The sequence below is a fragment of the Crocuta crocuta genome, unplaced genomic scaffold (assembly GCF_008692635.1).
Source record: "Crocuta crocuta isolate KB4526 unplaced genomic scaffold, BGI_CrCroc_1.0 scaffold131, whole genome shotgun sequence".
Lineage (NCBI taxonomy): Eukaryota > Metazoa > Chordata > Mammalia > Carnivora > Hyaenidae > Crocuta > Crocuta crocuta.
The window spans coordinates 7,742,587-7,755,877 of record NW_027528977.1 but is presented as its reverse complement, the minus strand read 5'-3'; positions in this window follow the sequence as shown (position 1 = coordinate 7,755,877).

Genomic DNA, 13,291 nt, shown 5'->3' with positions numbered 1-13,291 from the left:
CTTACTTAATTCAGTAGCTCCCAAACATCATTTCAACAAATAAGCAGTGTGAACCCTTACTAAGATTACTTTCTTCTTTTGTACTAATTCTTTGAAATCTGGTATGTTTTTTACTTACCTGGATTAGCCACATTAAAAAAAATTGCTTTTAAAATCTTTGTTATTGAGAGAGAGAGACAGAGTGTGAAGCGTGAGAGGGGCAGAGAGAGAGAGAGGGAGACAGAATTTGAAGCAGGCTCTGGGCCCTGAGCTGTCAGCCCAGAGTTCTTCACGGGCTTGAACTCACAGATGGTGAAATCTTGACCTGAGCCGAAGTCAGATGCTTAACCAACAGAGCCACCCAGGTGCCCCTTGGATTAGCCACATGTTAAGTGTGCATTATCAACACTGGGCCAGTAGCCTGTATTTAATAGCACATTCTCTAGTATATGTATTAATTTGTGTTTTTACAAAATGAATTAATGAATTTCATGGAATTGCTCTCTTAAATACAAAGTGTTTTCTGATCTCTGGAGCCTTCAATGCTTGCTAAATGGGGACTTATGAACATTAGAAATAAATCAGTTTGTAGCTGTTAATAATAATAAAAGTTATAGCCAAAAAATGTTTTCCTTCCAAGATAATTAATTTTTCAGAGGACAGTTAATGAAAAAATATAATCTGCCTTGTTAGGTGGTTGATTATTTTCTCTAGCTTATAGCTAGTTTGTATTAGAAACTATTTACATAGGGAGTAATTGGCATCGTACTGTTTTCAGTACTTGTCACCTATTTTTTAAGGATATTAGTTTCATACAAAAAAAAAGTGATACCTTTGCATGAAGTATCAGTTTGTACTAACTCTTAATTAGCCCTTGGAGTTTAACATAATACTTAGCAAAAATAATTGCAGGAATTTACTGGTTGCAGTTATGTATAATATGAACTGCTAGAGACTGTAGAGATTGTTAGAGATTGTAAATGTTAAAGGTCTCTTTATGTTACTGCTCACTGATGTTGGATATATTTGAAATTGTACATTTCAAACTGTAAAATTATCTCCCAGTAAAAATAAGTTTTGTTTTCTCCCTCCTCCCTCTTTCTTTACTAACTGAAGGACAAAGTATCAATACTCAGGTTGAATTTAATTAACATCTCAAAAACCTCTGTAATGGAGGTTGCCTTTGGAGAAGATAGGAAAACATTTAATTGTCTGTTGAGCTTTTAGGTATGAGTAATTCCCTTTGATGTAGACAAAAGCTTTACCTGTTTACTCAAGAGCACACTAGCACCCTTAGAATCACTGGTTAAAATCCAGATCCTTTTACTTACATGGATACTGCAGGTATACCAACCCAGTGGATAAATTACAAAACCCAGAGTTGGGGGACTTGACCAGGTTTCCATCAGAACGTGTGTCGTATTATCACTCGTCTGCTATATCTCCCTTGCCTTTCTTACTCAGCTTCTAGAAGTAGGGGGTGGTGGGATCTGAGCATAGAAGAAACACAGGAAGTTAGAATTATGATTTCTTTATTATTTTGTTTCCAAAGATTTTACTGTATAGGCAAATAAAAGTTTGTCTCTTGCAATTCAATAAAAGCTATACTATATATAGATTTTATTTTTTAAAAGTTTATAATTCTTTCATGAGTCAATATGAAACTGGAACCTTTAATAAAAACATGTTCTAATATAAACTGTGTATTTATTTTTAAATTGCTATGAAATATTTCAGAATAAAATTATTAGACACTCATTGATACTGTCTGTGTGAGTTGCTTTAACCTTAAGTACTTAAGCAAATATCTAAACTTAAAGTATGTAATTTAACTTCTTAAATGCTTACAAAAGAAAAATATAAACTGGGAAATAAAGATTAACAGCTCACTTGCGAATCTCTCACCAAAGTCTCATGTAATATTAGCCAAAATACTGCTGAATTTTGGTTTGCTATTGTATAGCCAAGATGATGATAAATGTGTGATTTCCTTATTTCAGTAACATATACACAGAGTTTATTGTGCCCATGTTTAAATAACTGTGTTAACTTGGTTAGGAATCGTCATAATTTCATGTGAAGTTGAAGAAAGCCAGAAGTGAAGTGATGACACAGACCCTTGATCTATGTTACCACAGAGTAATTATGGATGCTGTGGGCAGTATGCACTAGAAAATATGACTATGACATGGTTTCAACAGTGATTTTTCTCATTTAATAAAAAACCTGGATATAGGTAATTTAGTGCTTATCAGCTCAAAGATGTCAAGGCCGGAGTTTCTACCATTTTTATCTTTTTCTCATAATGATAAAGGTGATTGATGATTGACTAGCCCTGAAAATTGCATGTGCATTCAAGTCAAGAAGCAGGAGAAGGCATGGCACCACGCACTGGTCTCTTCTATCAGGAAAGCAAAAGCTTTCCCAGAAGCCTCCACTAGCTTTCCTCTCCAGTGGTCTCTGCCACATGACCAGCCCTAGCTGGAAGGGTGGTTAGGGAGGCAAGCATAAGAATTTCCAGCCTCTTGAAGAGAGGGATGGTGATGAATGACTCTTTGGATAGCCAACCATAGCAACTCTTAGTGGATCAGCTTTGGAAAGTATGTGTAAGGCCCCTTCAGATGTCAATAGGACCCTGATAAGACTACCAAAATAGAAATGAAAATAGCGAAGTAGTCATTCACTTCATGAAAAATTTATTGGGCCTCTTTTACATGACAGACACAACATAGCTGTCCTTGGGAGCAATGGAGCTTCCTCCATAGGTTGTTAATTTTTAAAAAAATTTTAATGCTTATTTTTGAGAAAGAGTGTGAGTGGGGGAGGGGCAGAGAGAGAGGGAGACAGAATCCAAAGCAGGCTCCAGGCTCAGAGCTGTCAGCACGGAGCCTCACGCAGGGCTCAAACTCTCAAACTCAGATCATGACCTGAGCCGAAGTCCGACGCTTAACTGACTGAGCCACCCAGGCGCCCCGTCTGTAGGTTGTTAATGGCTGGTGTCACATGGCATTCAACATGAATGACCTATGTTACTAGTACACTATAATATTTTTAGAATATAAAATAGGTGTTATTCTATTACACAGGATATATTATTCTATTCCCCTGGAGCAAAGGGTCCACTATGGATGAAGGCTTCTATAGCTATGAGATGACAAAATTGCCAGAAAACATGAACTGCAAATGTATCCCGGGAGATGGAAGGTGAATCTGTGTTACCTGTGTTATCAGCTGCACAGGTAGTTAGGGGGATGTAGTGTGCTAGTAAAAATAATGCTGGAAGCATAGTGTAAAAGTACTAAACTAGGATTTTTAGTCATAGTATTATTTTTCAGGAGCTTTACCTTCCTATTTAGGTTTTGCTTTAGTGACAGCCCTTAAGTACAAGGCATCTGATTCTTAATTAAAGGAAGTAGTCCAGAGATTGTGCAAAACCAGGTTGAAATAAAAATATGTTCATATGGTTGAAAATGGACTTGCCGATGGAAGAGGTTATTTTTCTCTAGCACTTCCCTCTATTGAGAAGTCACTTTTCAGGATAAGTGTGTCTTCGCCACAAAGCAAGGATTTTGGACCCAATGGTAGTAGCAAGCTGCAATTCTGAGAGTTAGCCCCACTATCATGTGGTTCCCTTCCCCACAGATAATCTTACACAAATGCTCGCTCACTGACTGAGTGGCCAAGCTCAAGGCTTTCAGCTCTTTTTACAACTCATGCGTTAACAATCAGCTTCTTTTTTTTTCTTAAATACTTTATTGTCAAGTTGGTTTCCATATAACACCCAGTGCTCATCTCAACAAGTGCCCTCCTCCATGCCCATCACCCCCCTTCCCTTTTCCCCCCACCCCCATCATCCCTCAAGCATTCAGAATGTTCTCAGCATTCAAGAGTCTGTCATGGTTTGTCTCCCTCCCTCTCCCCAACTATTTTTCCCCTTCTCCTCCCCCATGGTCCTCTGTTAAGTTCCTCCTAATCCACCTATACGTGCAAACATATGGTATCTGTCCTTCTCTGCCTGACTTGTTTTGCTCAGCATAACACCCTCAAGGTCCATCCATGTTGCTACACATGGCCAGATTTCATCTTTCTCATTGCCATGTAGTATTTCACTGTATAGATAAACCACTTCTTGATCCATTTGTCAGTTGATGGACACTTAGGCTCTTTCCATATTTTGGCTATTGTTGAGAGTGCTGCTATGAACATTGGGGTCCATGTGCCCCTATGCATCAGCACTCCTGTATCCTTTGGGTAAATTCCTAGCAGTGCTATTGCTGGAACAATCAGCTTCTTAAGAGTGAAAGTGCAGTGTTTGCCTCTCATTCTCAGGCCCTGGAGGTTTGAAAGCATCATCATGAAGTGAACACTGAATATCACTTGGCCCAGCAACTCCACATTAGGATTATTTCCTTAGGATAGATTTCCCCAAACACAGAAAAGACTTTAAGTTGTATTACTGAGAAAGGAAAGAACTGAGATTGGATTGTTATGCAGCTCTCATAAATGTTTGTGAAGACTATGTAGACATGGTTGTGCTATAGTGATAGGCTGGTACAAAAAAGTTACAATATGATTACAAGTCCGTAAGAAAAAAGTAAAGAGTAAAAACAATGGTGTCTGTCTTTGAAATGTGTTAATATGGGAGTTTTCTACTTTTCTGTATTTTCAAATTTTTATAATGAAAAATCAGTTTTTCTATGAAGTACTGCATTTAACTTGATCCAGTGAATTCCCAGTGGCAAGAGCACTAAGCTAGGAGATGCGCAACCCAAATCTGTGCTCTTCCTCGCCGCTAACTTGACCTCAGATAAGTCATTACCTCCCTCGGTGTCACTTCTCTTTAATAAAATGAGCTTGTGGGGTTTAATGATTAGTAAGGTTCCCTTTTAATTTTAATAGCTTTGTGACTTTCATAACATCACTGTATAGTGTTTTAAAATGCTATGAATTGCAGTGTAATTCTACTGTGCGAGAGGGAAAACGGGTCAACTCCCTATGTCAGATGTGAGGAAAATGTCCACTGTGTCACTCTTGAATTGTAACATTTCAAACCACAGAATGCAAACTTTTGGAGGGCTCTTAGATGATTTATTATCATACTGTACATGCAGATTGCTTTACAGATTTCGCAGCAGTAAGGTATGTGCTCCTTTTCACATGTTCTGACACATCCGGGTGAACTAACACAAAGTAACAGTGGCCCTCACTGAGGTCAGTTTCAACAGTCTACCAACATCCATTTTGCCCAATGTCATATATTCTTCTTTTATGTTCCTAGGAAACACCAAAAACCGAACATGTTTAGTCATTTAATCAGGTTATCCAACCTAAGTCCAAGAAGCAGCAGCTATCTGTGGCTGTCGTGTTGTCTGCCCCAGGTTTGAGGCAGCTGAGAGAGCCAAGGACTCTGTGTCCCATCTGTGGGAAGCAGGGACTCTGGTCAAGTCACTGCCACTGAACAATAGGGTAGCTAAATCAAAAGCAAACGGGCATGATCTGGATGAATTCTCTACAAACATTTTCTGTATTTACATTATGGCCTAAGTCGGCTTACATGTTTACCTAAAAAATATTGTAATATATCTCTGTATGAAGGAGTCAATAGCACCATTTTGACAGATTTAGAAATGAAATGTTCACAGCTCCTTTTTCAGTACTTTTCAATCAGACATTGGGAAGATAGCCTGTGATACTGGCTGTGTAAACTGAAATATTTATACTTTTTCTTTGTCCCCCAGACCCTACATGCACTTGTTTTTGGCTAATGGCTGGCAATCTACCGGAGATGTCGTTTTCCTGTATGTAATAGTATTCCATTAACCTACTCTTCCATGCTGCTCTGAGCTTATATCCCTTTAGTCCAGCAAATGTGCAACAATCCAGGAATACAAATTTTTCCTCTAGGTCAAACTATAAAAGACATAACAGCTCATGTCACAAGCCTGAAAAACCCTGGTAGGAAGTATTCCTTTCTCAATGCCTGCTAACTTGTGTTTTCTGTGTACTCACAGTTATCTGTCTTTGCATCTTTTCCATCACTCAGGTGACAGTTGACCATTGTCCCTTCTTTGTCCCATCCTTTGTCATTCCATTTGCCCTGAGGAGTAATGCAGCCATTCACTAATCACAGACATTATCTGAGACAGCAAAGTGGGCAAGACTACTAAAAGTGTATATACTGTAATCTAACTCTAGCTGGTAAATATTTAAAAATGTTTTTGAAGATGGATGTAAAATGCTGCTTGCAGTGAGTGATATAAAAAGGGATTCACAGAAGGGTGCGTAAAGAGGCAAAAGGGAGGGAGAGGTAGAAGAAAGGCCTTGACAAGACCGGCCTGCAGTTTGGGCAAAGCAGTTCTGAAAATTTAACATTTTGTTGTCTGGGACTTCGCTTTTTCATACAAGTTATCTCAAAGTCTAAACTTTAAGGTGTGATTCTATCCCTGTGGGGATCAGCCTTTTGGGTCTGATCATTTAAAGGTGAAGATAAGGATGGCAGAAGGAACCTTGACGTGGGCCTCTCTCTACTGGCAAAACTCTGGCAAGTAGTTAGGCAATTTGATAGTCATGGAGTTATTCCGATATTGGAGTTTTGCAAAGGTTAGTCAGAAATCACTATCATTGTCTATTCTGCTTTGTCAGTGGAGACTTAACCAGTGCAGTTTTTGCTTTTAGTGACAGAGGCTTTGTTTCAACTAGTGGCTTGAAAAAATGTCTTCGATGTATTGGGTGACTTTTTTATTCTAATTAGGGATACACCAAATTAGCCAATCTTCATGTAGGAGATCACAGAGGGCTAGATCCTCAGAGGAAATGCTGCACACTTACCTACCCAGAATAAGAAAGGAGTGAGAAGGTCCAATTAAACTTTGCACAAGACCCAAGGCTCTTCTGCAGACTTAGTGACACTTCCCTGCAGAGTTTGGACTTTCACACCTGTACTGCCCCTTCACCACTTTTCCTGGTAATTTTCCACTCTGTAGATTTCTCAGCCAGACCTGGCCCCTTCCTCCTTCCTCCCTGCAAAGATTCTCCCCACCCTTCAAATCCAGCCTATGTTCCCCTGCTTTCCTTGATCATCATTCCAGATGGGAGTTTTCCTTCTTTCCATCCCTCGAGGACTTAATCCCTTGCTTAGATTTGGCACAGCCTGTGTACACACGTTTTTTCTCTCCAACTAAAAAGTTCACTCTTAGAGGATATAGCACTCGGTTTAACTCATCTCTGACTCCTTTACTGTACATAACTGTTTCTCATGAAAGTTTACTGAGAAAATGGGTGCCTGAGATGGACTACCAAGAAGCTTCAAAAGTGGCAAATCATTTCCTTAAAGTGTGCTTCTGATATAGGCCTAATATCCCCTAAACCAGTACTACTGTCTAATTTATGGTTCTGAGGGGAAAATTAGCTATTGACGTTGGTCTAATTGATTTCTAAGGGAAGTGGGTGACCCAATTATTGAGAGAAATGTAGAAATGTGAATTTAAGTCTATTAACAACTGCCTTCAAGCTCTGACCAATCAATAAAAATGGGCAGGTGGGAGCGTGAAATCCTAATCTTTTTCTCTCTTACCTCTCCTGTTCCAGTAGAGTCTCTGTCTTGCACATAAGCCGTGAGGAAGTGGCAGGCAACTCATCTCTTTTTCCTGAGTCCTATAGTGTATCCCAGCAGTACATATTATTAATTACTGTAACACTTTAAAGAAAACAGTATCTTATTTAGTTAGAATCATGATATAATTTTAGATAGTCCTAATAATAGGCTGATAATAGGTCGTCTACTCAATATTTCATTTGTAAACTTTGGCTATGGATGTTCAAAGTCAACAAAGGTCAAGCGTACCTACATTTCTCAATATCTGGGTTACCTGCTTCCCTTAAGGCAGATATTGTGAAATGAATCATTTCTCTGTGACAGAAATAGACTAAGAGAAGGGCTCTTCTTGGATTTCTAAATATGTAAGAAAAGTAAAAGCAAGCATTTATTCAAGATCTTATCTTTTCAAAGAAATGAAATATCTCTCAGAATATCCTCAGAAAAACATGGGGATTGGTAAGTAGTTTCCTTACATAAAAGAAATGGTGGTTTGCCTGCCAGTGAGTCATTGATAAGCAAGTCATCGTCATAGAAAGCCACCTAATAAAGCATATTATTTCCTAAAATTGGTTGAATGAAAATCCAGTTGTTATAAATTACTTAAGAATATTCTGAAAGATTCAAAGCCAAAAGGCTCTCTTACTTCTTAGTTTACTAAAGTAACAGCTGAAGATTGACTTAAATGTGAGCAAATATCAGTGTAAGATGTCATTTACATGATTTTAAATATAAGGATCAAATTTCTTAAACATGCTCAAAATGCTAGAAATCTTTTTTAATTCCTCTCTGAACCAAGTCAATTCATATTCTAAATTTCTATTCTCAGGAATGATGCCATTTGGAATTTTTAGTTCTGTAAGGATACTTCAGTGTTAGGTTGTACATACAGCACAATTATTGTTGTGAGACCATCTGCAACAGAAACAAAGCCCTCCTAGCTTCCTCTGGAAATTAGAACCTGAAGTAGAGGAAATTATGGGAGTCTCTATTCTTAGATGTCAGCAAGAAAGCATGGGATGCCATGATAGACCAGGGTCATTAGGTTTTTTTTTCTGTAGAGAGCCAGACAGACATGTTAGGCTTTGCTGGGCTATCCAGTTCTGTCTCTGTTGAAACTTCTCAACAGAGAAGTAGCATGAAATCAACCAGACAATATATAAATAAATGAGCATGGTCATGTTCCAATAAAAACTTTATTTATAAAAACAGGCTTCTGGTGGATTTGGTCTGTGAACCATAGTTTGCCTGATTCCTGAAAATTATTCTTTGGAGATTTAAATTAATTTCCTCAGGTGATTATGTGGAAATTGCTTTTTAAAAAATGCACATATAAGTTTTATATGTATATCATAAAGACCATAGATAAAAGAATGATTGATAGTCAAATAAGAAAGTATAAACATTAGCTTCTAACTCATTTACTACTAATAATACCTTTTGCCCGATACACTTAGTTCATTGGGCGTAAAGAATTAAACTTTTTAAAACCCCTGTCTGCTGTTCCCACTCAGTGAACTCACAAGAAATTTTAAAATTTCAAGGGAAACACAGCAACATCTATCAGATTTGGAATGCAATACTACTATTGTTATTTGGATCTAAGTACTTAATAAATGGACATGTTATATAATTCTTTTGGCTTTGGGAGGACCATGAAAATAATACTGAGACAAAGGGTGTACAAATAGAAATACCTTGGGAACTTGTAACATAAGAACCTGAACAATAAAAATGTAAACAAAATAATAACTCATGAATATCCTATTTGTACTCTACGCTAATGTAAGTCGCTGCATGTTAGACGAAAAAATAGGTCAGGTTAACAGGGAGGAGTTATAAGATAACAGTTTTCAATTTATAGTCATACTTGTATCTTTTACAACCCAGATGAACTACTATACATGTATCAAGGAAAGGACAAAGAAAGGACCTAGTAAATTTTTTACCCACAACTGATTATCAGAGTGAGAACACTTAGGGAAAACAATAGCTTTCAAAAATTCTAATGTGAAGCCTATTGTATTTGAATACCCCAAAATAGTATTTTAAATGGAAAATAGTAATATTTTAACTGACTGAAGATTAAATATGTCATTTTTACCAATGAGTCACAACAAAAATTACACAGATATAAATATCCCATATCTATGGGTTTCCCAGGTCAATCTTCAAAATGTGCTGAACACAACTATTAATAACAAGCATGATTTTGTAGTCTTATCATTGCTGCTTAGAGTTTCAAACGAAACTGTGGACCACCAAGGGCCCCACATTTCTCCAGTCTGGGATACTCCTTTAGGCTTTTAGAGGATCTCACAAGCCTAGAGGGCAGCCTGACAGCCAGAAGGATGGAGCAAAACATTGATTTGGGACAAGTGGTAGCACACCAAAACACAGGGAAGAGTAACTGACTGGTGGTATCCAATTTTTTCATACTGAATAATAGCAACATACCAATATTCAAATAGCATCACTTTCAGTCAGAGCATGGGAAGAGATTTCCTTCCATTTGGCTCATTCAAGCTCAACCAGGTCAGATGCCTAGTGTCTTCTGAGCAATGTCTGATTCCTGTGAAGGAGTCAGATGGTCCACACTCATTCAAGGCTTCCATCTTGCCCTATGTGGACCTCTGGGCCAGGTGACTGGGAAAAGGCTGAATCTTGAAGGAAGTTAAAATCATGCAATCAAATCCTCTAGAGTATATCACAAGCATTTATGAAAGTTGGAATTTTCAACAAGCCAACATAAATTAGTCATTTGTTATTGCTCTCCAAGGCAAGTATATGAATGGTTGGACTTTGTGAGCTGAGATATTATCTGATCTTAGGTGATATCTGAAAGGAGGAATAATGACAAAAACTGGTCCTTAGTCGATGAGCATGTAGAAAGAGGAAATGCTGAACTTGGTAACCATGGTGGGTGGCTGATCTCTCCAGTGGTCTTTTTTCCCCTTATTTGTTAAGGAGCCAGAAACTCACCCTGAGTTGTGCCAGGGGAAGAAAAGGACTTTGAAAAAAATGTATAGAAAATTCTTGGGTACATTTCTATTTATCATGTAGTTATGAATATTGTAATATCAAGATTGCATGCACATAAATGTGTTTAAAAATCACAACGACACACATAAGAGTCTAGCCATTAAGCAGTATTTAAGCAGTAAATGCTCAAATGTTAGCAATGACCCTAATCGGGAACATATCTGTGATGAACGCTAAGGAAACTGGAATATGACCTAAGAGACAGTGATTGTAAGGATATTACAAATCCTATGATATAGGTAAATGTCTGGAAACCTTTGCACCATCTAAAGCAGACCTACATAACCTGTCTTTACGCTGCAATGACAATAAATTACATAATGGCATTGTAGTTATGTAATTGACTCTGCTCAGTATACTTATTTCAATTTTACATAGAGTCAGCCTTCATCCAGAAAAACTGAGTGCTGATTCACAGCGTTGATTTTTCTTTTTTATCTTTCTTTCTTTCTTCTTCTTTTTTTTTTTTTTTTGCATTTGCTTTGCAAGAACAATCCTAAAACAGAATAAATGCTTTACTAATTTTACTTTTTGCCTTTTCTGGCATTTACTTCTTTTTTTCCAATTTGAAATGGAACCAGATGCTTCTGTGTAATAAAAACGGAATTATGAAACAAAATGGCTCTCTTTAAATCTTCGGTCTGTAGACAACCCACCAACAGTTACCTTGCATGTAAAACTAGAAATAGGGGTTGCTAGATATTCTAAATTACAAAATATGTTTAAAATACTATGTAATTGAGGTCAGAGTAATAGGCAAACTATTCCTTTCTTTTAGAAGTTTGCCACTAAACATGGCTATAGAACCTTGAGGCTTATTCTAAAACAGCAGTATATAAGAAAATTCTAAGTCTTTGAATTCATGTATAATGGCAGTGTTAATTGAACCATTCTAAGGAAATCTAAAAAGTGCCAGCCAATGGTCTTTCTCATTTGGGGGGTTACTGGGATGATATCTGCACCCTCATCATACAATTTTCATCATGCAAATTTAGTATGTTTCAGGAGGCTTGTAGAACGAAATATTGCCTGAAACAAAATGATGCCCACCTCACTCCAGCCTTACAAAATCCCGTGTGTAGTGCCTCGTGAGTGCAGACACACGGTTTCATACACAAGAATGCCGTTGAAGCTATGGCAGTACTCAGGAGACTCGAACCCTTAGTCAAGATTCCAGGGCCCAAAGAGGGATTAGAGGGACTGTGGCAAACAGACAATTCTGCAATGCCCATGAAGGTATTGTTCTCTAAAAGTTGTTTTGGGAAACGTTCCTTTGAAGCACATGATTAAGCAGATGTGGCCAATAGAGTTTTTACTTATTTTGGTCTATGACATTTCTGAAACATTTTGTTTTTGGCCTCCTACCAACTCATGAGTGTGGAAAACTGAGGCAGCTCAAATCTAAGCATAGAAATTCATGTGTCATATTTGCTTTAAAAGTGGTCTGGAACAGTTTTGTTTCAAAACATTAGAATCAGTCACATGTGGCTATTGAGCACTTGATGTCCTAAAGCTGTAACATATACTCCTGATTTTGAAAACTTAGTATAAAAATAAAAAATTCAAAATATCTCAATAATTTTTCATATTGATTATACATTGGAATAATAGCACTTGTTCTAGGTGATAACTTCTAGAACCATATTATTCTAACTTCTACCTTATTTATGAGACAAATGAGCTCTTACAGCTTGAAAAAACCAGTGGGATTCTGACTAGACGTTTTAGACTTTTTAAATGTGAGAAATAATTCAAGATTGTCCTTCATGGTAAAATAGTCTGGTTTATACTATGTATATGAACTTATTTGAAAAACAAAAATCAATAATGTAATAACTGTCAGTTCTAAAATACAAAACATAATTTATTCTGTGCTGAAATAACCTTTGCTTTGTGACTATATTGTCTTAATTAAAGGTAACATTATGAAATAGTTTGTCAAATTAAGGCTCTCTCTATAATAGTCTACCATTATTTAGCTAAGTAATCTTTGTGGGTTTTTTAAATGTTTATTTTTGAGAGAGAGGCAGCAAGCAAGGGACGGGCAGAGAGAGGAGACACAGAATCTGAAACAGGTGCCAAGCTCTGAACTGTCAGCAGAGTCCAGTGCGGGATTTGAACTCATGAACATGAGATCATCACCTGAGCTGAAGTCAGACACTTAATGGACTAAGCCACCAAGGCGTCCCTAGATAAGTAATCTTTGAGATAGGTAACAGATCTCTTTAAATAAGCAAGATAAATGCTGTTCTTTCAGAAAGATTAACTTAATTATCCTAACTTAGGTTGTATTTTTGTGAAATCTTAGATTGAATAATTTGGCTGAAATGACCAATTTTTGTGAAAGTCTGGCTTGTTTTTGTATTGAAATGACAGTCACTATTTTGTAATTATCAGGACTTCACCTCTTACAATGAAAATTAAAAGCTCCCACTAGTCTTTAGAAAGTGCAATTTACAGGTTAAACAAAAAAGAGGACATCACCCTTAGGTGCTCAAGTACTCACTGAGGAAAAGGCATGTGTTCTCATTTAAAGGGGTAAATTCTTAAACACACATTGGCCTTTGGCACTGGCTACTGCTGGAGCTCCTGCTACATAGGCCACAGGCAGCGCAGTCAGCCTGAGTGATGCATGAGAGAATGACCGGCCTCCATCGGAACACTGGGGAAGTTGAG